Source organism: Neophocaena asiaeorientalis, unplaced genomic scaffold (assembly GCF_003031525.2).
Source record: "Neophocaena asiaeorientalis asiaeorientalis breed wild unplaced genomic scaffold, Neophocaena_asiaeorientalis_V1.1 scaffold134, whole genome shotgun sequence".
Classification (NCBI taxonomy): domain Eukaryota; kingdom Metazoa; phylum Chordata; class Mammalia; order Artiodactyla; family Phocoenidae; genus Neophocaena; species Neophocaena asiaeorientalis.
Window position 1 is genome coordinate 16,876,566 of NW_020185339.1, and position 26,088 is coordinate 16,902,653.

Here is a 26,088-nt window from a genome sequence, read left to right on the forward strand (position 1 = left end):
CTAAATTAAAACCAGTTGGTTCCTTCATAGGAATCAGCAGTTTCTGTGAAGAGGTGGGAAGTTGAAAGTGCAATCTGACTTCAGATCTAGATAATTCAAATGCCCTATTTTGGTCAAAAACTTTTACTTCTCCATCTTTTTTAACCCCTAGAACTCTGACATCCAAAATTTGACTAAAGTTAGTTTGTTAGCTTTTGGGTTTGGGTTTATTTTTATTTCCTTTCACTTCTTTCCTTGCAGTTGAACAATCAACTGCCAGAGAGAGATGATATAAACAGTGAAGCGGGGAACTTACAAAGTTGATAATTAGCTCAAGAATAAATGAGCTGATTGTGCTAGTGGATTTAAAGCGTCAAACCACCTAAAGGTCAAATCCCTTTCCGATAAATGCCAAAAGAATGTCTACATCAGTGGTTTTCCACCAGCTAGTAAAATGTCCCCCCCAGACTGCAAGGGCCAGCCAACAGTTGACAAATTTGAATTTTGTCAGGTAAGGACAAAATAAAAACAAAAAGTGCCAAACCCTAATCTCACCACAATATCAGAAAAGAAAATTATATTAACACCAAGAACTCAGAAAGCAATCTCAAGATAAAGAACATATACTTTTGAATAATATATTTAAGTTTTGTGGGAAAACATTTCATTGTTGCTATTTTTCTCATTTCTTTATGAAAAGAAGACACTTCATCATGGACTAGCATTTGGAAACCACTAATTTAAATGTCTACAATAAAGTTCTATACCTGGCACCCAGTTTATGCTCAACTAATGTTTGCTGAATGAATGATCAATCAGTCATTTACTTCTCAAAATCAATTGGCCAAATTGCAGAATCGGGCATCTCTTTTATTAAGCAGAGATCTTTCTTTATTTGTTATAAGAAACAATAGAACCCTGGCTACTCAGAATCCTCAATCTTCCAAACCATTTAGAGATAACACTTTTTTTTTTAAATAGACACATTTTATTTTATTTATTCTTTGATGTGGACAATTTTTAAAGTCTTTATTGAATTTGTTACAATATTGTTTCTGTTTTATGTTTTGGTTTTTTGGCCTCAAGGCATGGGATCTTAGCTCCCCAACCAGGGATCGAACCTGCACCCCCTGCACTGGAAGGCAAAGTCTTAACCACTCCCCTGCCAGGGAAGTCCCTAGAGATAACAATTTTAAGATACCAAATTTTTCTCAGCTCACCTGTATAAATTCTTACTACATGGAAAACAATGTTTTAGGAGCTGAGGAATATGCAAAGATGTAAGATATAGTCTGTGCTGTCAAAAAACATATCAGCTTAGATGGAAACATAAAATATGTACTCAATGCCTTTACAGAGGTAGAAGTAAAGTACATGGAATTTCAGGGGAAGGAGAATTGCCTCCAGCTTTGGGAGAGGGAGTGGCAGGGATATGGGGGGTTGGGAACTGAAGAAAAGTTGCATAAAGAAGAACATTTTCTTCAATATCTCCAGGGTTAGCCATTTTTTAAACTTTTTGATCTTAGGATCTCTTTACACTCCTAAAAAAGTTATCAAGGACCCCAAATGCTTTTCGTTTATGTGGTTATACCCATCAATATTTACTATATTAGAACTAAAGCTGAGTAATTTTTAAAACGTTTGCTTATTCCATTAAGAATAACAAAAATAAAAATAACAATACACATTACAAAAATGACATTTTCAGTGAAAAATAACTATATTATCCAAAACAAACAAAATATATATTTAATGAGAAGAGTTTTACACTTTTTTTGCAAATCAAGTCTCTTTAATATCTGGCTTAACAGAAAACAGCTGGATTCTCATCTCTGCTTCTGTATTCAATCTGTTGTGATATGTTGTTTTGGTTGAAGTATATTTATGAATGAAATCTCGCCTCACTCAGATAAGCAGTTGGAAAAGGGACGAATATTTTAATAGCTTTTTCAGATAACTGTAGACATTCTTCTTTGATATTACACCAAAATTCAACAATGATAATCTAAAACTATGTATTATCAATGAATTTTTCATACTATTACATTAAATTTCATTGGTCTATCTTACATTTTGACTGGATCTTTTAACTTTGCATGATTATGTAACATCACGCACTGTTCGTTTGGAAAACATTGGTTCAATGGGTTATGCAGATCTTTCACATGCTGACACATTACATTATCAATATCAAAAATATTCACTAATATCACCACTGATTTCATCAGATAAATCTTTAAATGTTGAGAAGCTGTCAAGCTCACAGTGGCAGATACAAGCCTTCCAAAATTTTATTTTTTAACTTGAAATCTCGAATTTTATCATTGCCAACAATACAGTCAGTTGTTTTCCTTAAAGTGACAGAATCACTTCATTCATTTTTGAGAAAATACTTGCCAAATACCCAAGTTTAAATAACCATCATTTATCTGTCGGTCATTCTGTCAAGTGAAATGGTGTTTCAAACAAGCGCACCAGTGCTTTTCCTGGAGACGGCCACTGTACTTTGTGATGCGGAAGCTCTTTGTAAAAGTGTATTTCTTGGGCTTCCCTGGTGGCGCAGTGGTTGAGAGTCCGCCTGCTGATGTAGGGGACACGGGTTCATGCCCTGGTCCAGGAAGATCCCACATGCCGCGGAGCGGCTGGGCCCGTGAGCCATGGCCTCTGAGCCTGTGCGTCCAGAGCCTGTGCTCCGCAATGGGAGAGGCCACAACAGTGAGAGGCCCGCGTACCAAAAAAAAAAAAAAAAAAGTGTATTTCTTGTTTCTTCACACAGAATAATAAAAAGATATGCACTTAAGATCTAGAGTTAATAAAATTAATATAAATCTTACTTCATCAAGGACATTCTTAAGTAAAAATGGCCTTTTCTCCTGTTTGGATGTTAGTGAAGAATGGAATGACTGCTAAGGTTTGCTACCCCTGCCTAGCTTCACACTAAGACAACAGCAGTTTCACCTGCTTTGGCTTTTGCAACATCAACGCAAATGTCAACACAGTGAAAAAGGAAAATAAGGTCATAGCATTAGTCTGAAAATAGTTTTGCCTTTGTGAATCCCTTGCAAAGCTCCCAGATGCCAGGGGTCCTTAGTCCATGCTTTGCGAACTGCTGGTCTGGCCCTCTGGTTGGTCCGTAACAAGCACAGTAAATGTTTCATAAGCACTCATTGAGTAAGTGAACGGCAGACAGAGGAATACATTTATAACTTACCCCATGTTGTCTAGCAAAAAACAAATGGTTAGAAAATAATACCAGTACTATGTAGACCTCTTACTACTTCTAGAGCTAATTAGTACATTTCTTACTTCATCTAGTCTGTGGACAAATGCAAATGCAAAATTTTGAGCTATTTTATCAAAGTGAGTAGAATAGTTATGGCAGATTTCTGAAAGTAACAGTCAGAGTGCTACAACCCAATTTTCTCAGCACCACTCCTTGAAATTCACAAAAGTATATGTCTGCTAGGGGATAAGAAAACAAATTGTGAATTAGTGCTATCTCCAGAAAAGGAAAATTAATTTGTTGATAAATTCTCACATTTACTGAACCCATATCATGTACATGGTACTATTAATTCATATACTGCTAGTAGAATAATCAAGGAATACAAACTTTTGGAAATGATTGAGAATAATAGAAGTTGTATCATTAAATAAGTTTAGAACCAGAAAAAAATCTTGATTAACACCTAATACATAGATTTTTGAACATGAAGTGACCACCCAACAAAGGTAAAATAATTAGTTGAAAGGTGTTTCACAAGTAATTTGTTTAAAATTGTCTTTAGATGCTGAAGTTTGAGGATAAAGTTTTTAACGAAACAACTAGAATGAAATTAGAGTTATCTCTTTAATAATGTCACATTTCCTTCTGAAATGTCTTCTTGAGTGGGAGAAAGCCTGCGCGCAGCAACAAAGACCCAACGTAGCCAAAAATTAAAGAGAAAATGGTGGAGGTAGAAGTAGCACCAGGAATGCACAGCTTGGACCATCTGTTCCTCAGTCTATGATCATCATCTGTGTATGACTACGTGAGGATGTTGCTCATGAAACATCATCCATCATGTGTATCTCAGTGGAAAAAAAGTGGGAGAAACGATGAACTGATCCAAACCACTTGTTTTGTCAATAGCAAAACTGAGATAAAGAGGCCTATTGAAGGTCATACAGCCATTTGGAGAAAACATTAGGCTAAAACTCCTTTTTATCTACATGTTGTGGCATCTGTGTTTTCTTTATTCAGTTCACATAAAAAGTAAGAAAAGGACATAAAGAATTGTACCTAATATTGACAATGCTAGGGTTACACTGTGTCCATTAAGAAGGTACACCAATGGTATAATTAAAATAGAATTATGGGGCTTCCCTGGTGGCGCAGTGGTTGAGAATCTGCCTGCCAATGCAGGGGACACAGGTTCAAACCCCAGTCCAGGAAGATCCCACAGGACGTGAAGCAGCTAAGCCCGTGTGCCACAACTACTGAGCCTGCGCTCTAGAGCCTGCAAGCCACAGCTACCGAAGCCTGCGAGCCACAATTACTGAAGCCGGCGCGCCTAGAGCCCGCGCGACACAAGAGAAGCCACCACAATGAGAGCCTGCGCACCACAACGAAGAGTAGACCCTGCTCACCACAACTAGAGAAAGCTCGCATGCAGCAACAAAGACCCAACGCAGCCATAAATAAATAAATAAATAAATTTAAATAAAATAGAATTATGGACATTAAGTCCATCTTCTGATGTTAATTATAACTCTATTAAACGCTATCTTTTTTTCAGGATTCCTGTTTTGTAAAGCATCTAGTCAAATTCAGGGATTTATTCATTCTCACATTAATGTTTTAAAACTTCTATCACCAATATAGAACACAAATCTTTTTCTTTTAAAATATATATATTGGGCTTCCCTGGTGGTGCAGTGGTTGAGAGTCCGCCTGCTGATGCAGGGGACACGAGTTCATGCCCCAGTCTGGGAGGATCCCACGTGCTGCGGAGCGGCTGGGCCCGTGAGCCATGGCCGCTGAGCCTGTGCATTTCATCTAAAAAGTTTTTCTTAATATTTAAAAGGTGCCAACAGGAAAGCAAAACGCATACAAACAAATCACTTTTGATTACTATTAAAAAATGCCTTCAGAATTTTTCAGTCTTTTTAACTGTTTCGTTTTGTTGTGTTTATACAATACAGTTTTGCTTTTCTAGTACTTGAGTTCAAATTTAAACCTTCTCACTGACTAGTTATGTTTCATTTGACAAGGTTTACTCTGAGCTTTGAAAGTCTCATCTGTATGTCTGGAGTTTGTAATAGTTTCCTTGCAAGATTGCTACTAGAGGAGCACCTGGCACACACATACCTCTAAATTAATACTACGATTCCTTCCTTAAGTAACATTCCCTGTTGATAATTTGTTCCCTGTGGAACTCACAGAACTGAAGCTCAATGCCTTTTAGTGACATTTTATATGGTTGATTTTTCTTACTGAAAACATTCTTCACTTGACTTTTCTATTCTACACAGTATTGTTTTCTTCCTCCCTTTCTGGCCCTTCTCTATTTCCTTCTGATTTCCAAACTGTGACTAAACTCCAGGGATATCCCTTTAGTACCCTCTGTATTTCTCACTATTTAATCTCTTTCTTACAGATCTGACCTATTCTAACAACTTCAACCATCATTTATTGACAGATAACTATACAGATCTAGCTCTAATGCTCTATCTTCTAATATCTACTGGATAATAATAACATCAACTTGCACTTGCATGGTATAGTCTTATATGGCTTATAAGAATCTTTAGTCCCACCTTATATTGTTATTCAAATATCTTGCATGTGTGCATCTTATTATTATGATATTATTACTAATAATCATTTTTGAGTACCTGCACGAGGTGATCATGTATATGTGTATCTAATATCATTTAATCCTCATGTCAACCCTGAGGTAGGAACTGCTATATGTGGTAGTCATTAGTGCTATTTGCCCCACATTTCTGGCTCTCCATTTTCCAGGCACATGGTAGAAATGCACTTTCTGGCCCCCTGTGGTTCTTGAGACTGTGTCACTAGTTCTGGGCAATAAGTTGTGAACGGTGATACTGTGTGCCACTTCTAAGACAGATCACTTAATTGTTGGCGTGAGACTCTCCAGAACTCTCTTTCTCTCTCCAACAGCGATCAGCAATGTTCTATAATTAGATGATGACTGCTCCATTAACCATGATCCTGGAATAGCAGACATGGAGCAGAGTTCCCATCTGACAGACAATGAACATGCAATACAAGCAAGAAATAAAACTTCAGTGGTTTAAGTCACTGGAATTTGGGGATTATGTGTTCCAGCAGAAACTAAGGTTCAGAGAATAACTTGCGTGAGGTCATACGGCCAGTACTGGGGCCAGAATTTGAACTGGTCTATTTTAATCTCCTGTAGTATATTAAAAAATTTCTCAATGGGCTTCCCTGGTGGTGCAGTGGTTGAGAGTCCACCTGCCGATGCAGGGGAAACGGATTCGTGCCCCGGTCTGGGAGGATTCCGCATGCCGTGGAGCGGCTGGGCCCGTGAGCCATGGCCGCTGAGCCTGCGCGTCCGGAGCCTGTGCTCCGCAATGGGAGAGGCCACAACATTGAGAGGCCCGCGTACCGAAAAAAAAAAAAAAATCCTCAATGGCAGGGACTCTTATGCTCCAGATTGCTGTCCTTGTTTAGGAAAACAACAGGGTCTGGAAGGTTGAGAAGTCCAATGTTAAAAACAATGAGACCACTTTGAAAAGCCCAGGGTCTTTCTCTCATTAGTCATCCCTTCTATTCCTAAGTATCCCAAAGAGATTCTTACCATGGTCAGAAGATACAGCTCTCCTCTCATATCCAGACATAAAGGCTAGGAGAGAGTTACTTCATCTTGGATCGTCTGTAGCTAACAAATTAGTCCCAACCCTTCAAGAACTAAATGTTTCACTCAGCTGCAAAACTGATTGAGTAGCTCCTGGTGACAATAAAATGACTGATTATGAAGATTTCATTTCCTGAAGTGACTGAAAGCTCCGTGGGCACTAACCAGATCCTCTGTACCTTCTTACTGATCTAATAAGTCAGTGCCCAGATGCAGACCTTAGAAACAGAGTGCCCTGATTTTAATCAATCTATAAATGTAAGAAAAAAAATATTCGTTGCCATGATGCTAAAAAAAAAAGTTTGTCCTTCCCAGTGGCTCAGGGATCATGACCCTGGCCCTAAGGAAAAGGAACTGTAACAGTTCATTTTTTGACCTGTAAGTAAACAATATATAAAACAATAAGATTTTAGAGACAACCTATAGACAAAGATTTGGCTGTGGTTGCAGAACAGAATGTAAACATTAGTAACTTCACATTTTAAAACAAAAGGTACTCCCCTGGTGGCTCAGTGGTTAAGAATCCACCTGCCAATGCAGGGGACACGGGTTTGGGCCCTGGTCCAGGAAGAATGCACACGCCGCGGAGCAACTAAGCCCGTGTGTCACAACTACTGAACCCGCGCTCTAGAGCCCATGCTCTGCAACAAGAGAAGCCACTGCAATGAGAAGCCCATGCACCGCAACGAAGAGTAATCCCCACTCGCTGCAACTAGAGAAAGCCCGCGCAGCAATGAAGACCCAATGCAGCCAATAAATAAATAAATAAAACAAAAAGAAAATGTATATAGCTAACAAAATGCAAAGAATGCCTGGAAAGAAAGGCAGAATAAAGGGTGAGAGTATCAGGACCCCCATCTTATAAAGTAGAGAATTAGGAGATATTAACTAGACTGCAAAATGCTAACTGGACCCTTAGAATCCATTCTTCCTTCTCCATATTAGTAATACAATGCTCTGAAATTTTAGCTGAACGTAGAGCTACATTTCTCTGCCTCTTTTGCAGCTAATTGTGAATATGATACTACGTTCTAGCCAGTGGAATGATGTGTGATCTTTCAAGTCACCTCCTTTAAAGACAAAGTTACTTGCTTTAGACTTCCTCTTTCCCCTGGGAAATGGCAAAAACTGCAACAGCGCACTTGGACACTGGGATGGAAGCTACTTGAGAAAGGCAGACTTAACAGATCATGAAGCAAAGCCAACTCAACCTTAGGCTATTACCTACCTTAGGCTATCATGGAGGAGAAAAATAAACTTCTACTTATGTCAGTCACTCTACTTGGAATCTTTTTGTCACAACAGCTTGTCATGTAGCCTATCAAAAGTTCATGAGCAAATATATTATTTAATGTTACAAAAGTGAACAATAAGGGAATTTTAAAAATCAACAAAACACTAAACAATGGTAGACAAAATGGAGAAGCAAGAGCAGATAAATTCGTATTTTTCATAACTGGATATTATCTGAAATTGATGAATCAAGAAATACTGCCAGAAGAATGATTTTCACAGGAGTGAGGTGAAGATAAGAAGGGATAGAGTTGGAGGCTGTTGCTTTTCACCTTAAGTTCCCTTGTATCAAGAACCATGTGCCAAAAAAAAAAAAAAGCTTAGACGTGCTAAAAAAGATGCAGTGCCCCAGTGGACCATTTCATCTAAAGAAAAACTTGCTAATGCAGACTGAACAAATCCTGTCCTATGCCTGCGACTATAAACTACAGTTATCTGTATTGATCACTAAAAAACTGTTTTTAATGAGTTGAATATAAGCCCCTAAAATAGGTATCTGTAAGTCATGCTTCAAATATTTTAAGTTAGAACTCTGCCACCATTCCAGGAATAGAAAGCTTTAGCACTGGAAACTGAAAATAAATATTTGCCTTTGTATCAGAATTTCAGCATCCTTCCCCTCCAAGTTTACTTTCTATTGCAGAAAGTAAGAATTTTCTCATGATGGTATGCCTCGTAGCTTGTATCTGATAAAGCAGATAAAGGAGAAGTTTTATGAAAATGTAGTCCTTCTATTCCACTGAAAAGTAAATCTTAACGGCCTCTATCAACTATCTTTTAACACCATGTTGAACTTGGGAGAAAGGAGAAGCCCTGAATGAGATCATAAAGTGAAAGAAATAAATTACTTTGCATAATGTTGTTTCTACTTTGTCCTCAATGGTTTTCTTCATTAATTTTAGATGATTAAATCATGTTTTAAAAAGAATTTAGGTATTTCATGTGCACCTCAAACTATTTATCACATCCAAAACTCAATTTGTTTTCTTTCTTCACCAATTTATTATTCTTTCTGTATTCCTGATCCTGTTAGAAATTACTTCCATTCTACACAACCACTAAACCCCGAATCTGGGAGTCATCCTCAATTATTTTCTATTTTAATCTTTCATACTTAATTAACACCAAGTACTGTCAACCTTATTTCCAAGATATTGCTCAAATACATCCTTTTCTTTTCATCTCTCATCTAGAATATAGTAATGGCCTCTTACTGGTCTTCCTGCCTCTACCCTGACTCCCCTCACAGCCAGTCTCCATACTGCTACAGAAGTGATGTATACTCGCTCTGACCATGTCAGAACACTGCTTCATGTACTTCCATGGCTCATTAACACCTATGGGGAAAGAACCTATCAGATTCATTTCTTTTCCTATCTTAACTTCAGTCCCCAACACTCCCTGGTACACAGTGGTACAATCCATTAACTCTCTTGTCCTTTACTTTATCTCTAGTACCTCACCAGGTGCCTAACCTCTAATAAGTATTCAATATGTGTTTGTTGAATGAATGAATGAAGATTCTCTTCTGATAACAGTCAACTATTGTTTCCCACACACCTTTTCCACCCTTACCATATCACCCATATTTTTCATACCACATAAAGAATGAAATCTTCATTTTTTTTTTTTTTTTTTTTTTTTTTTTTAATCTTCATTTTTAAACTTCAAGACCCAGTTTAGATATCACCTCCTCTGGGAAACTTTTTTTCACAGCTATTCTTCTCACCCTTCTCCCCAACCCTTCCATTAGAAAATGAATCAATTCTACCTCTATACTACTTCCTACTTCAATACCTCTATTATTTATCTATTACTGCACGTTAGAATTTTAGATATAGATATTAGATATAGATAGATAGATAGATAGATATGCCTCTCCTAAAAACTCCTTGAGAGCAGCCAGAGGTATTCACTTCTGTAAAATAAAGCCTCAATAAATGCTTTCATAGAACTGAACTCAAATGTCACTTCCGGGCTTCCCTGGTAGCGCAGTGGTTGGGAGTCCGCCTGCCAATGCAGGGGACACGGGTTCGTGCCCTGGTCCAGGAGGATCCTATGTGCCATGGAGCGGCTGGGCCCGTGAGCCGTGGCCGCTGGGCCTGCGCGTCCGGAGCCTGTGCTCTGCAGCAGGAGAGGCCACAACGGTGAGAGGCCCGTGTACCAAACATGTCACTTCCTCTGTTTTCCCCCATCTCTGTTCATAATGTCCTAGTTTGCCCAGGACTAGAGTCCTATCCTATACCCAGGAAGTGCAGTATACAGGAAAGAGTCAGAACTGGGTTTAACTTCTGACTCTATCACTTAACCAGCTGATAAATCCTGAGCAAATTAGTTTCTTGTCTCTGAGTCCTAACCTGCATAATGTAGACCATAGCACTTATTTCACTAAGTTTTGGAAGGATTAAGTGAGATAACTAGCAGGTTGCTCAGTGAATTTTACTTCCCTTACTGAGAAGGAAAAGCAGAGGAGGTCTGAGATACCATGTAGAGATACAGATAGAGAATGAGAGTGCATGCATGTGTGCATGTTTGCATGAGTGTGCATGCGTTCGTGTGTGTGCATGTGTGTGTGTCTGGGTTGGAGGGTTTAATTAGTTCCATTTTGGGCAGGGTAAGAATGAGGTGATTGTATAACAGACAACTCAGGTAAGATTAATTTAAGATTGATTTTTCTATTTCAGTAATTATGTTTTAGTGATTGTCAAAAAATCATTATCTTTGGCAAAAAGGAACAATTTCAAGTTTTGCAACCAACTGTTTCAGTCAATTATATAGAGTGATATAAATTTATGCATGCATGAGGCAAATGTACTAATAAAACAGGAATCTGACAAAGTAAACTTTGGTCAACTCTAATTTGAACATATCAATAGCAGTTATAAAATACTGTTGTAATTCAATTAAAACTGCCAATATCATTCACTCTTACTCAAAGATAAAACTATTCTAGGACTTATAACTAATTTTGCATCATGATCCTGAGAATTATCTAGAACTTTAGAGATACCGAATTCCCAGTAGTAACCTTGTAACTGATATTGATTTGTCATCTGGGAGGCAAGAATTCTACCACTGAACCATCAATGTCTTTGATTTGTCATCTGAGTGTCGGTAACTTCCATTGTTCCCAGGTACTTCTTCCATAGGGAATGCTAGCAACATTTTATATTCTATAATTACAGTACTATTTGCATTCAGATTATTCTATAAGCATTTTCTAGCCTCCTAATTATGCTTTTTTGGATTCAATTAAATGTTTTTTTGCAAGGGAAAGGTAACACGTTATACAACATTCTGTATTTCCCTCAGGTAACAGGAGAGCTCAAGAAAGACATCAACTCTTGGACAGACTAGCCAAATGGCACATGAATCAAAATATCCTTAAGAATGATGAAGTTAAGGTATCAAAGGTATGGTCATAATCGCTGAATGCAGTAGATGTTATTACATAATTAAATGAAAAAGATAAAAACAGTCCTTAAAAGAGTGAACATATAATATAAAAATAACAATTCAGCAACAATCATGTAGATCTACAGGTCCCACTCTAGTTAACAAAAGCAGAGTGGGAAAAAAATAAAATAAAAGAATCCAAAATTCTTCCTGCAGAGAAGGGCAAAACGCTGTTGAATCTTACTTTTTTTAATTTGATAACTAGATTAGTTCAGGTTTAATGATATTTTTAAACACTTGTTCAAGGCCGTGGAACCTAAAATATGATGTCACTGTTTCAATCCCTATGAAAGATAAAAGTAAATAAAACATGGAAACCATATGCCAAAGATTGAAAACCAAGGAGAAAAGATCATAAAAAAAGGGATAAAACAGCAGGACAAAGAGTGTCATCAAATATGTCCATGATCGGGACTTCCCTGGTAGCTCAGTGGTTAAGAATCTGCCTGCCAATGCTGGGGACATGGGTTCGATTCCTGTTCTGGGACGATCCCACATGCCGCGGAGCAACTAATAAGCCCGTGCACCACAACTACTGAGCCCGCGTGCCACAACTACTGAAGCCCACGCACCTAGAGCCCGTGCTCTGCAACAAGAGAAGCCACTGCAATGAGAAGCCCTTGCACCTCAATGAAGAGCAGCCCCCACTCACCACAACTAGAGAAAGCCCGTGCGCAGCAACAAAGACGCAACACGGCCAAAAATTTAAAAATAAATTTAAAAATATATATGTCCCTGATAACATAAAATATAAATGATTTAAATGCACCTACTGAAAAATGACTCTCATATAGTTACAAAACAAATAAATGGTATAGTGGGATCAAAAAGAAAAGAAGCAGAAAGAAAAAGAGAGACTGCATACATGCACACATACATGTGCACACGCAAGTGCACACACACAGACAAAAGTGGCAACACGAATAAATATCTTTTAAGAGAGAACACACTCATGTTCTCCCTTAATCAGATTCCTACCAGTTCCCACTGAAATGGTAAATAGAATATAAAAATAGAGGAAATCTATATATATATATCAGCCCTGGGAACTAAAATAGAATAAACTTGTGCAAGATAAAGTACAGAGGATGTGTTGAAGAAAAGGCCAACTCCCAACTCGTCCATGTGCAAACACTGTTCCTGCAAGTTAGTGAAAGAGAATCAGAATTCTAAATAGGAGGAGCCAAGTCAAGAGAACAGGTAGGTCAAAGGTATGGAGAGCTTGATAACGGGCACAGGGTATGTATGTCTAGATCCCATAGGTCACTGCAGCAAGCACTTCTGACACTGAAAGCCACACTAAGCAGGGGTACTGTGGTGATTCTCAAGCCTAGCGCACCAAGGATTTGGGAAGCACTGTCAAGGTTGACTTTTGAAAAAGACAGTCAAAACTGGGAAATACTCGGGGCACTGCCTGGAATTTCTGATGTCACCCTAATTAGAGAAAAGAAACTTCAACCCTAAGGCAATACTTGCTAGAGCCACCTCCAGTTCTGATGCTGCTTCCCTCCTCTCTACCTGAGGCCCCTGAAGTCTGAAAGTTAAACTATGGTAAACCTAAACTTTTCTCTTCTCCCCTTTTATCACCTTAAAAGATTAAGAAAAACACACCAAACTCAGCTAGAAGCCTCTCACTCCCGAAACTGGGCAAGCCCACGCTGCATCCATCTCTTACTCTACTTAACAAACAGATGCTGGGAACAAAGTGAGAAATAAGATGCCATGGTCCCTGCCACCATGAAGCTGACATTTTTGTAAGAATGATAGTATTAGCTAGTACAATAAGGATCACGGAGAAGCAGAAAGGGAATAAAGATCCTATATAACAGAGGGAAGTAGTCTAGTTTGGGAGGCATAAGAAAGCCTTCCTGCAGGTAGTAATATTTAAACTAAGAATGAAGGATAAGAATGTGTTGCTCAGATTAAGAATGAGGAAAGAAGTGTACCAGACAAAGAAAAAGATGAGCAGTAGCCCTGAGATAAGAGTGTGTGTAACCCACTGAAGGTTATGAAAGAAGAGCAGGGTGGCTGGAAGGTGTAAGTGAGGAACAGATGGGGGAGATGACGAGGCTGACGAGGTAGGCAGAAACAAATCTTGAAGCTATTATAAGAATTTGGAACTTCATCCTAAAAAGAAAGAGAAGTAATCGAAGGAGAGTAACATGATCAGATCTTTGAATTTAAAAGACTGCCATGACTAAAAGGTGGAAAATGGATGGGGGTGGCATCAGAACAGAGGTAGTGAGACTAACTGGGAAGCTACTGTAGAAATCTAGGCACACGATTCATACAGGGCGTGAGACAGGGAAAAAAAATTAAGAGGACTCCAGTTCTGGCTCAAGGAACTGGGCACTTAGCAATACCATTTACTAAGCTAGGGAACAAGGTGGGAGACTTAAGCGTGGGCAAAAAAAAAAAAAAAAAAATAAGTTTTGAACATGTTGAAGGTACACACAAGCAACCAAATGGAGATGCTATAGAAGAAAGTGGATATATAGGACTGTAGCTTAGGTACAGAACTAGGTTGTCGGTAAATTTGGGGGGAGTTAATTTATCAAATGGAACTGAAGCCATGGAGTAAATAAGATTGCCTAAGAAAATGTGTAAAATGAGAAAAGAAAATGTCAGAGCCCTGAGGAACCTCCACATTTGGAGGTGAGCTAGAAGAGAAAGAACTAGTAAAGAAGATGAAGGAGCAGTGGCCAAAGAAGGCAGAGGTCAAGGAGAGTGTTGTTCCAGAACGACAATGATAATGATGAGACTAGGATGGTGATGATGAAGTTGCTAGCTAACGTTTACTGTGAATTAACTCTGTGGAAGACTCTGTGCTAAGTGACTCACATATGCTATCTCATCTAACGATTACAACAGTCCATGTGGTAGGAACACTACTATCCCCATTCTGCAAGTGAAGAAACTGAGGCACAGATGACTTAATTAATTTGCCTAAGATCATATATCTAACTCAATACATATTTTTGGATGGATGACAGAAAAAGAGTGACAGCAAGGATGTGAACAACTTGTAAAACAACTTTGTCACAGAGGATGACAGGCTGAGTAGGCTTTTTGTTTGTTTTTTAAGATGAGAGAAATTTGAGCATATTTAAATGAGGAATATTAGGAGATTATCCAAGAGTTTAGGGAAACCTTAAAAAATTGTGAAGTAACTGAATGTAAGAGAAAATTTAATTAATTAGGAAATTAATCAATTTAGGAAAAAATTACAGCTATACCAAGAAAGTAAGGATACAAAGGGATTTTCTCTCTCTATGCCAAAGTTTTTTGCTCTGTAATTTAAGGGGTTGGGGAAAATCAGCAATTTCTAATCACTATCAAGAACTTCCCTTTAATTATTTTCCTACATGATCTCTCTTGGTTATTTCACATTTGGTTATATCACACACACAGGAAGTCACATATGTCTGATTACTAAAATAATCATACCTAACAAAACAGCTTAGTTGGGAAATCCAAGGCTCAGGAAGATTAAGTGATTCATATAAGGTCACTCACGTATTTTTTAAAAGAGGATGTCATTGTCCAAATATGAAGAAACTGGCCCAAATTAGCATAGGGAATCAACGGAATCAATTCCAAACCACACACCAAAAGTAAAAAACTGATTTTAGAAGGATAATGAAGAAGGCATGCTTTTTTTCTTCTAATTAGAAAAAAGAAAGAAAAAAGCAATAATAAACCCCAGAAAATGGGGGGAAAAAACCACACCTGTATAAAAAAGTCATGGTCTAACCATGACACAAATTAAACTGGCATGACTTTAAGCAACTGGTATTGTACAGGAGAACCAATCTGAACATCACACTATGGTCATTCTTTTTGAAATGTCACAAAAACATTTTAATACCTTAAAAAGTTAAATGGGAAAAAATGTAATCTAAAGAAACGGCTATATAAGGAGTGAGTCAGAATAGTGTAATGATGAAGAGCACGGACTCTGGAGCCAGACTGCCTGGATTCAAATGATGGAATGCCTCAGGTACTAATCTTAATATATGAACTATCATAATAATATAGTACAGCCTTGATAAAGCTACCACGAGCATTAAATGAGTTAATATATGTAAACAGTAAATACTTAAACTAGTGCCTGGCACATAGTAACATTTGTTTGTATTTGCTATTTATTATCATTATCGTTATTATTATTATTTGATATATGGATAATGAAGCATAAAACCAATGGGAGAAAATACAAAGATTTGATCCACTGGAAAATACAAGAAGCCTAACAGGTAAATGTGCAAGGAGCAGAAATAAATAAAAAGTAGAAAAACATATAGATAATAAAAGAAATGCTAATCTCTAAAAAAAATAGAGTTATATACACCAATATGGATAATACAAATATAATGTCATGGGGGGAAAAAGCAAGAGCTTATCAGCAAGAGCTTATGGAAGTTATACAGCAGATAATACCATTTACGTAGCGTTCCAAAACATGCAAAACTAAACAATAAAATATGTAGGGCTACATCTATGGTAAACCTATAAAGAAAGCAAGAGCTTATCAGTTATCATTTGTGTTAAGTGATAATCACAAAATGCATGACTGTGAGTACTTCTAAGTAAAGGGAAGATAGGACTGGTGAAGGTCACAGCTTCAACATTCCATTCCTGAAGCTGAGTGGGGGTACCCAGACTTTTGGAAATTATTCTTCATAACTTGCATAGGCGTTATGTATTCTTTTTGTGTGGGTGAAATATTTTATAATAAAAAGGGAAAAACTTACTAATACATTTTAAAGGCAAGAGAAAACCTTTTTTAACCTCTCAAATTAGTAAAGTTTTTTTTCTTTAAAGCTAAAGGGAAGAGATTTTCTTCTTTAATGATAAGACCAAATTAACTAGTTTTAAGAGTTAAATATATTTCTAGGATATATATGGTCAAAGGCAAATTCCACTGGCAGTGTACCCTGATAAAAGAGGACTTTTCCCATCTGAGATAGATCACCACGCCTAATTAAGCAATTCCTAGCTGTACATTTAGAACAACCAACATAATTTCTCCTGCTTAATGCCATTACTTTAGATGGGATAGCAAATATGATGCTTCTAATACATTGTAACCTATCCTCTAAATCAATACTAAATCTTTAAAAGGGTTATGTAACTTTGCTTATGGATCAAATTACACTAGGCTACAAGGTTCAAATATAGGATCTTAGTCTCAGAATAACCTTTATATTTAGTTCCACAAAATAAACAGCTTGAACCAAACATAACAAGAGAACACAATTTTGCATAATTTATTAATCATGTCACTCCCATTAAAAATTATGAAAGGTACTTGAAGACTTTTAGACAACCCAGAGATTATAGAATCATTCTATAGAATTATAGAATCATTCTATAGAATTATAGAATGCAAAAGCAACATCAGGTATTGCCCATCTGAATTCGTTCAATTTGCAGATGTGAGAACTGAGGCACAGAGTTAAAATGCCTTAGGCAAGAGCAGGACTAGGAAACCCAGTCTTCCAAGTCGCTATCCAGTGACTATGCTGACTCCCCTGTGACATGAACATATACACAAGAATGCAGATATGCTAATGAGTCTGCAATTTTTCAACTGATTCTGCACACAGGTAAACACCCTCTGCCTTCACCCCCCCCATCCTCTTCCCAGCCCCTTAGGGTGATCTGACTAGAAGGCATATTCACACACAAGAAATCAGGAACAAGGACAACAATGCATGCACTTTTTTTTTTCACACTTAACAACTGTCAGCCTAGAGCTCCAAGACCACTTGTGGCCCCTCACCCACTGTCCTATCTATTCTCTTATACTGTGTACTGGGAGACATGGCCCTACCTTTCCTTACTTCACACTAGTAATCTAAGATAAAAGAAGTATCCACCTACAATAGTCACTATAGATCTCTCTCAACAGCAACCAAGCCCAGATTCTCTCTCTGACAACTAAACACAATAGAAGCAAGAGAAATGAAAGAATAATGTAAAATTCAGGGCTCTAGGATTTATACAAGGGCTGTCCTGATCTTTTTTAAGGACTCTAACATGCAGCATGGGCTTATTTTCAATGTGGCCTTAACATAAGTTCTGAAGGACTGGCTGGTTTTGTTTTGTTTGGATTTTTGTTTTTGCCTTTAAATAAAATAACTGACCCAACAAACCATAAAAATTCACTGTGTAATTTATAGTAATAGAAGCTAGTTATTCCATGGCCATAACAGAGACTGCAGAAGATATGTACTTGCATGCAAATCATCTACTAATTTTCACCTTTATAATAGCACGATAGCCCTAAAAATGATGCTTATATACCTGAAAATATAATTTTTGAAAAGTGTTCATGTACTAATCCCTGAGACTACATAATAGCCCGGCTTTAGCATAAAGTACATTGCCTGGCATAAAACAGGCAATTGCTATTGAAAGAAGATGTTGAGAAGTTTTCTTGTCATTGCAAAAGTTCAGCTACAGCTCAAATTTTCAAACAAAAGTCTCCCCCACACTCTAAAGGGAGACGACAAGGAGTTGCTGAAGGTTGAGACCAGAACCTCCCTGAGAGGATCCACAAAGCAAGAAATCAAGTGTTGTCTATAGACTCTGTGAGTCATAATTTCCACATATGTATACTTTCCAAACATATGATAATGCTTTTATATTAAAAAAAAAAACTCAAATTTTTACAGTGGATTTTTGCTAGTATTTTCTCAGTCAACAGCTACTAAAAGCACAACTACTAGCACATGGGAGGGTCCCCTTTTTTGAAATGAGTTAGAAATTACTCTTAATCCTGTACATTGAACATAAACAGGTCACTTTGAACGAGCATTAGGAACAAGTACTATTTTTAGAAACTTAGAACCAGGATAGACCGTTGGTCAGGAAGCTAGGCCCTGAGAACACATTTCCTCTACCAGAATTGTTTCTCTATTTCACCTGCAGTCATCTCCATAATTTACAAACCTTTATTTACAGTCGGTGCAAATAAGTCCTCTCAATGAAGTATTGGGTTGACCAAAAAGTGCCTTCGGTTTTTAAGTAAAAATAAGAGCCTCATTTTTCATTTTCACCAAGAACTGTATTGAACAATGTATTCATCCTTTTGTTCCACTACCTTCTGCCATTTTTCAGGCAACTTCGTAATTCCATCTTCCTAAAACTTTTTATCTTTTTGAGCAAAGAACTGTTCCAGGTGCCTTTTACAGTATTCCAGGGAATTGAAATTTTTTCCATTAAGAGAATTTTGTAAAGACCGAAATAAATGGAAATCTGAAGGTGCAATGTCTGGTGAATAGGCGGATGAGTCAGAACTTCCCAGCTAAGCTGTAACAGCTTTTGCTTAGTCATCAAAGAAACATGCGGTCTTGTGTTATCCTGATGGAAGATTATGCATTTTCTGTTGACTAATTCTGGCCGCTTTTCACTGAGTGCTGCTTTCAGTTGGTCTAACTGGGAGCAGTTGGAATTAATCGTCTGGTTTTCTGGAAGGAGCTCATAATAGAGGACTCCCTTCCAATCCCACCATATACACAATATCATATTCTTTGGATGAAGACTGGCCTTTGGTGTGGTTGGTGGTGGTTCATTTCGCCTGCCGCACGATCTCTTCCATTCCACGTTATTGTACAGTATCCACTTTTCATTGCCCGTCACAATTTGTTTTAAAAAAGAAACATTTTCATTTTGTTTAAGTGGAGACTCATGTGAAAATATGGTCAAGAAGGGTTTTTTTCACTTAACTTATGTGGAACCCAAACATCAAAGCGATTAACATAACCAAGCTGGTGCAAATGATTTTCAGCGCTTGATTTGGGTAAATTTTGAGTATGTCAGCTATCTCTTGCATGGTATAACATTGATTGTTCTCACTTACTGTTTCGATTTGCTCGCTATCAACTTCAGCTGGCCTACCTGACCGTGGAGCATTGTCCAGAGAGAAATCTCCAGCACGAAACTTCGCAAACCACTTTTGATGCGTTCCGTCAGTCACAGCACCTTCTCCATACACTGCACAGATCTTTTTCTGCGTTTCAGTTGCGTTTTTACCTTTCTTGAAATAATAAACCATAATATGCCAAACATGTTGCTTTTCCATTTTCAATATTAAAATGGCTACACAAAAAATTCACCAATTTTGATGTCTTTTTTAAAATGCACGTTGATAATGACAGCTGTCACATACACTCTAACAAAATTGTTTCGAATGAAGTTGAAGACAACTAAGTGCTACTAGAGCCATCTTACAGAAAAAAACGAATGAACCTTTTGGCCAACCCAATAAATTCCCTCCACTTTCCTTCAGAAAGTCAGGTACAAGAAATCGTCTCGCTGTTTCCAAATCAGCACACAGCTGGGCAACCCAATTATACAAATGCCAGGTCACAGTGCTGCTCCAGGCTACCACAGCCAAGCATCAGAGTCAGGGTACTGTGGCCAGGGTGGCCAATTCAAGTGCAAGAACCTTGCAGGTGACACTTGAAGAGATAAGAGAAGCAAAGCATTCTGTAAGAAAGGGGGAGGGATGTGATTTATTATAAATTATTTTATTATAGATTAGGAAATGGTCAATAATTATTGTATGGATAAGAACCTGACCATGGCAATAAAAACTGCCCATAAAGGACAAAAAGGGCCAAAGAGTCCTCCTCCTGGTGGGAATCGTATCTGCTTCACATTCTTGGGGAAGGTAAAGGGAGGAACGGGGAGGAGACTGAGCAGAATGTGTGTTCAAGGCCAACTGAACAACTTGTAGGAGGCCCAGAGCACAGAGGAGCTTGGTGATGATGAAGACTTTTAAGGAGTTAGTCCCTTATCTTAAGAAGCCACGGGAGGGGGTTAAACAAAGAAGTAGTAGCAACAATTCTGCAGGTTAGGAAGGTCATTCTGGCTGCAGCACCCTTTGTTCAGTGTTTCCCAGGCACTAACTGTGGAGGGAGTAAATGCGGTGTCCCCTAAACAAGGAAAGATCATGGACAGAACGCCATGTACTACCTGGGCATCTTTCAAAGCCAGACCAAACTATATCTTCTTTATGATACTTTTCCTGTGCCCTTGCTCTTACTCCAGTCGACAAATTCTTCTTCTCCCCTTTATTTTTAACTTCCCTTACTCACATACATTTCATCTCCAGCTCCAATCTCTCCAGTTACAGCCTCACATTTCTAATTCCACCACACATCTCCACATGCATATTCTTCCAGTGCCTCAAATGCAGTAGATCTAAAACACAACTTACTTTTTACCCCCACCTATAAACCTGCTCTGAGTTCACTTCTCCTAATCACCCAGGCTTAACATCTTACCATCACCTTTTATTCATCCCTCTCTTTCCCCACATCCAATTAACTGTTTCTCTCTGTCTAATTTGCTTTAGCAATACTTCTCCAATCCTATTGTCACTACCCTAGTTTACGTCTTCATTCTCTAACAAAAACCCTTATAACTTTTCTTTATTAGTCCAATTGTTTCTTTCCCAATTCAATTCATCCTCTGAATTATTAGATAATATATCCCATAATTCAACTCTGATTATGACATTTCCAGCACCAAAAAAACTTCAATCTCATAGCTTACTAACCCAGTCCAAATTTCCTAGTCCAGCATTAAAAGCCTTCCATGTTCTAGGCCAAACCTAATTTTCCATCTTTATACTTTATTTTCGCACTATTCCCCCTCATATACGCTCCAATTATTTTCTACACCTGCCCAATCTGATCTGGTAAACATTGGGTACTCGACAAAAGTTGATTTCCTTCCACATGAGTTTGCTATATTCTCCTTCCCCACGCCATCTCAATTTATAGGAAAACATCCTATCATTCTATATAGTTGATTCTCACACAGGAAATTAGCATATTCATGGAAAAGCCTGTAAAATCTAGAAAACAGACAAGAACCCCAACAAAGAAGAGCCGTGTGACTGAGCTCCAACGTCAAAAGAAAAAGGTAGTGACAAGCAGGACGCCATAAACGCTTCAGAACATTTGAAAGGTTGAAAGCATTTTACCTGGGACAATGGATGCTAACAGTCTACCAGAGTTCTTCGAGATGATTCATCGTTCTCATAAAACTTACAGTCCAGTGAAGAATATGAACACATATGGACTTTATAATGCAAGATGGTAAAACCGTGCTCCAATAGAGGTAAAAATGTCTTAGAAGCATAAGGAAATGAGAAATTCTAAGAGACGCAGAAAGCTTCACAAAATACCATGCAACAGAGACCATAAGGACTTCAACAGGTTATGACAGAAAGGTATTCCAGGCAGCAGATAAAGGAAAGGTAGAGGTGGAAAATGCTAGAAGTGTGAGAAATAGGGAAAAAAAAAAAACCTGATGAACTCTGGGTGCCTAAACTATTACTATTTTGAAAGTCTCTAATGATCACTTACATAGTTTTAATGAATTAAAACCATGTTTTGGGCTTCCCTGGTGGCGCAGTGGTTGAGAGTCCGCCTGCCGATGCAGGGAAGATCCCAGCAGTGAGAGGCCCGTGTGCCGCAAAAAAAAACACAACCCTATGTTTTACTTCAATTAATTCCTGAAAATATGCAGATGATTATCTGCAGGATGGATCAGTTGTTATTAAACAGGATATTCACAACTCAGTTGGATCCTGAGATGCGTTGAATCCTGAATGTGGTGCTACACTCAATTTACTCCCCAGAGCCTGGCTCTTCAGCATTCCTGCAGCAGTATGAATGAACAGCTCTACATCTTAGGATCCACTGAAGGTGACACACTCTTCTATGCACACATTGCAACCAAGAGAAAATTATACACACATTTTAAGAACTAATAACCCCATAATATAAAATTGAAAAATGCAAAGTCAAACCATGTAAATGTTTGCACTTTGTACTACGCACCTTGCGTAGTACAAAGAAGTCTAGAATTAGAAGAGACCATAGAGAAAATCTAGATCAACCATGTGACCCAAGCTATGTCTATCAGGTTCTTTCTCTCAGGAATTCAGGGTCAAGGCTTATTGATTTAGTCTCTCCCCGTGCTTGGAACTGAGGGACACCTAAATACCCAGCAGCTGCTGAGCAGCCACATACAACTGTGAACACAGGAAAAAAAAGGAAAAAAAAAAAAGGTCAGCAAAGAGAGAACAATGAAGCAAAGAAATGCAAAGACTAGAGACAGAGAAAATTCCAGGTTTTCCAGTCCCTGGTCCCTAATAAGGTCTGCGTGCATTTGGCTTCCATCAAATCCCTGTCTTTCTTTCTTTTTCCTAAAACTAGTTCAAGTTCATTTGTGTTACTTGGAACAGAACCTTAAATGCGGCAATAACCAAAATCCTTCATAAGGTCAACTGGTTGATTTATTACTGATCTACCTTTCCTATACTTTCTTTTCATTTGTATTTCCTTAAAAGCCATAAATATGACTTTGGTATGCTATACAGACAAATATGTGAACAGAGATACAGGATTATGCTGAGCACTTTTTTGTGTGTGTGTGCTGTACGCGGGCCTCTCACTGCTGCGGCCTCTCCCGTTGCGGAGCACAGGCTCCGGATGCGCAGGCTCAGCGGCCATGGCTCACGGGCCCAGCCGCTCCACGGCATGTGGGATCTTCCCTGACTGGGGCACGAACCCGTGTCCCCTGCATCGGCAGGCAGTCTCTCAACCACTGCGCCACCAGGGAAGCCCTGCTGGGCATTTTTAAAGGGAAAAACCCATCATCCCCAGGAAGGAGAAAATATAGGAATATTCAAGGTAAAGCCTTGAGATAATTGTACAGCAACCAGAGATGCTTAACAACTAGTAAATTAAATAGCTATCTGATTACCCTCCTACCCAAAGCCGATTTAATTCTGAATAAACCCGATGGGTAGGTCCAATTCAGTCTCCTCTAAGGCATGAGAAAAAGGTCATAACTGAATATAGGGCATTTCGTCTGGAATGCCCCAAGTAATTAGCACCCAACCACACAAAGTTTGGGTGCTCTCCAGTGGTATCCCTAGCCCAGACCCAAATCCAAAACTGAATATCAAACCATCTTAGGGCTTGGCTTAACTATTTACCCTATGACATAACCAGCACTTCCTGCTATTAGATAAGGGGAAAAAAGTTAACAGAAGCTTAATATCATGGAACTCTGTCCAGGTGTGTGCATCTGTGTGATATGCCAGGTATCAAGACTTTCCTGAGACAGATCCAGTCTCCCCAAAGCTGGATCCGCACCCATCAGATCTGACTACAAGTAAAGCAGTTAAACAAGTATAGCAAGTCAGAGTTGACAATCAGAAGTTTGAACCAATGTAGTGGATGGCTCTGCAGGATTATATAAACAAAAACAATATTACAGGATCCTAGAGGTGGAAGGGACATGGAGACTCTGTCCAACTTCATCATTTTACAGGGAAGGAAGCTAAATATCAAAACCAAATTTATCAACCAAATCCCTAACTATAGTAACACAGGTGAGAAAAAAATCAAAGGGACTGTGACCAGATTATGACAGAATCAAAAAGCATTATTTCCTAAAGCTGCTCTAATGGTTGAAAATTTATTTTTAATTATAAAAGAAAAATTGTATTAGAAAAATCTATGAAAACTACTGTTGAGATATTTTTTGGATATTCTTGTTACTTAAGTTTAGCAAAAGGGTAAAGATTTCTGACCAAATGGGTTAACATTTCAGTTAAGATATTAGACCAAGCACCTTGAAAAGCCAAAATACTGTGTGTTGATTCAGAACCTACATGGTTGTATGCTTGCAACCTTGGCAGACAGGCAGTTTAGGCACTGTGACAAAATTCTCAATGGCAGAGAGATGCTTATTTTAATATTAAAAAATCCAGACATTTACATAGGGCCCTAATAAAAATCACCAGAAATTAGACTAATATGTCAGTTGGGACCAAAATTAAAAGAATAAATCTTTAAATGGTCCAAAATATAAACTTGGTTTTCAAAACTTCTGGCAAGGGGCCATAGCACTATGGATTTGGGTCTTCAAGGGCTGCTTGACCACAAGTATTAGGTAAGTCAACACATCACTGAGGGAGGGCAAAAAGAAAAAACAACAGATAATCTCTGGCAGTTACAATCTACCCTTTATCGTTCAGCACAGAATATTTTAGAAGACTGCTGATAAAATGTGAAGACAGAACCTGTTGTGTTCCCCAAGAAGTGCTACTAAAGTAACTCCTAAAATATAAATCCATTAAAAAGTAGGTCTTCTTGAAAAACAATATTAATTAGAAGCAAACATGAAATTGGTATTATTACTTAAATTAACATCGATAAATACTAAATATTTTTAAAATCTCCCATCAATCTGAATTGACAATTTTATAAATTACATGAATCCTAAAGATTATTTTACAGACAAAACTGTTTTTTAAAAATCTATTTTGCCACCAGCAATGCAAATGGAAACATGAAGCGATAGACCAGAGGTTGTTGAATATAATCTATGCTTAGTAGAGTCAGCTTTCAACTAATTTAAAGTCCTAGTTGTTAGCCATATCATATTTTGACAGTTTACTCTATTGGTGGCAAAAACAAAAGCAAACTAAAATTTCCTAAGAAATCTCAACTCCGAGGAATTATATTTTCTGTTCTTCCATTCCAGATAAAATTAAGAAGTGAGATGACTAGATACTCATCACAAATATAGAAGTTCGTGCAATTTCACATTTACCTTAAACTCTACATTTGTACTTTGAAATAATTACTTTTTATAGTAACCTTATGTTAAAAAAATTCCACACTGATATTTTCCACATGATTTAAAGAAAACTATCTTTAAAAATCATCCTGTTAAGACTGCAAAATTACCCCCATTTGACAGCTTATATCAAACGAGCATATAAACCAAATAAGGCAGGAATGGCACCTTTCGATCATATACTTGTAAATAGTCCAGGGTGAAACTTAACAAACCAGACTCGGATGCATTTTTTTCCGCTCAAATACAAAACAAAACTGGTACCTGTAAAATTCGGGGTTTTGCTCGGTTTTGGCCTATTAAGACACCTACCGGGCCCGCGAGAGCCTGACCCCGCGGCGCGGGCTGCGGTGCGCCTCTGGGTGCACCCCTAGTCTCCGCGGGCCCGCCGCTGCCCCCCCAGCCGCCGGGCGCCCCACTCCCCTCCCAGGCGCGCGGCGGAAGGCGCTGGCCTGGCTGGCCGTTCCCACGCGTCCAGGCCCGTTATCTGAGCGGCCGCGGCGGCGGGGCCGCCCAGCGCGGGGAAGGGGACTCCGGGATGGCCCCCGCCGCGGGCCCCGCGCCCTCTCCAGCTGGGGGCGGCGTCCCTGCCCCGGCCGCCCCTCCCTCGGGCGCCCGCGTCGCTCGAGAGCCTCCCTCGGGCTCAGGTTCGCTCCTGGGACGGGATAAGGTGTCAGCCACGCTGCCAGACGCCTCCCGTCGGCGGGGGCGAAGCCAGCCCTGCCCTCCTTCCATCCGCCCCTCACCGCCCGCGCCCCTCCTCGGCTCAGGAGACGAGGTGGGGGGGGGGGGGGCC

General features: G+C 38.8%; 1 protein-coding gene across 1 annotated transcript in view; it reads right to left on the minus strand.

Moving 5' to 3' along the window:
- The window catches only part of MSRB3 (methionine sulfoxide reductase B3), a 155,472-nt gene that overhangs the window by 129,122 nt on the left and 262 nt on the right, over positions 1 to 26,088 (minus strand). The gene's annotated exons all lie outside the window — the stretch shown is intronic.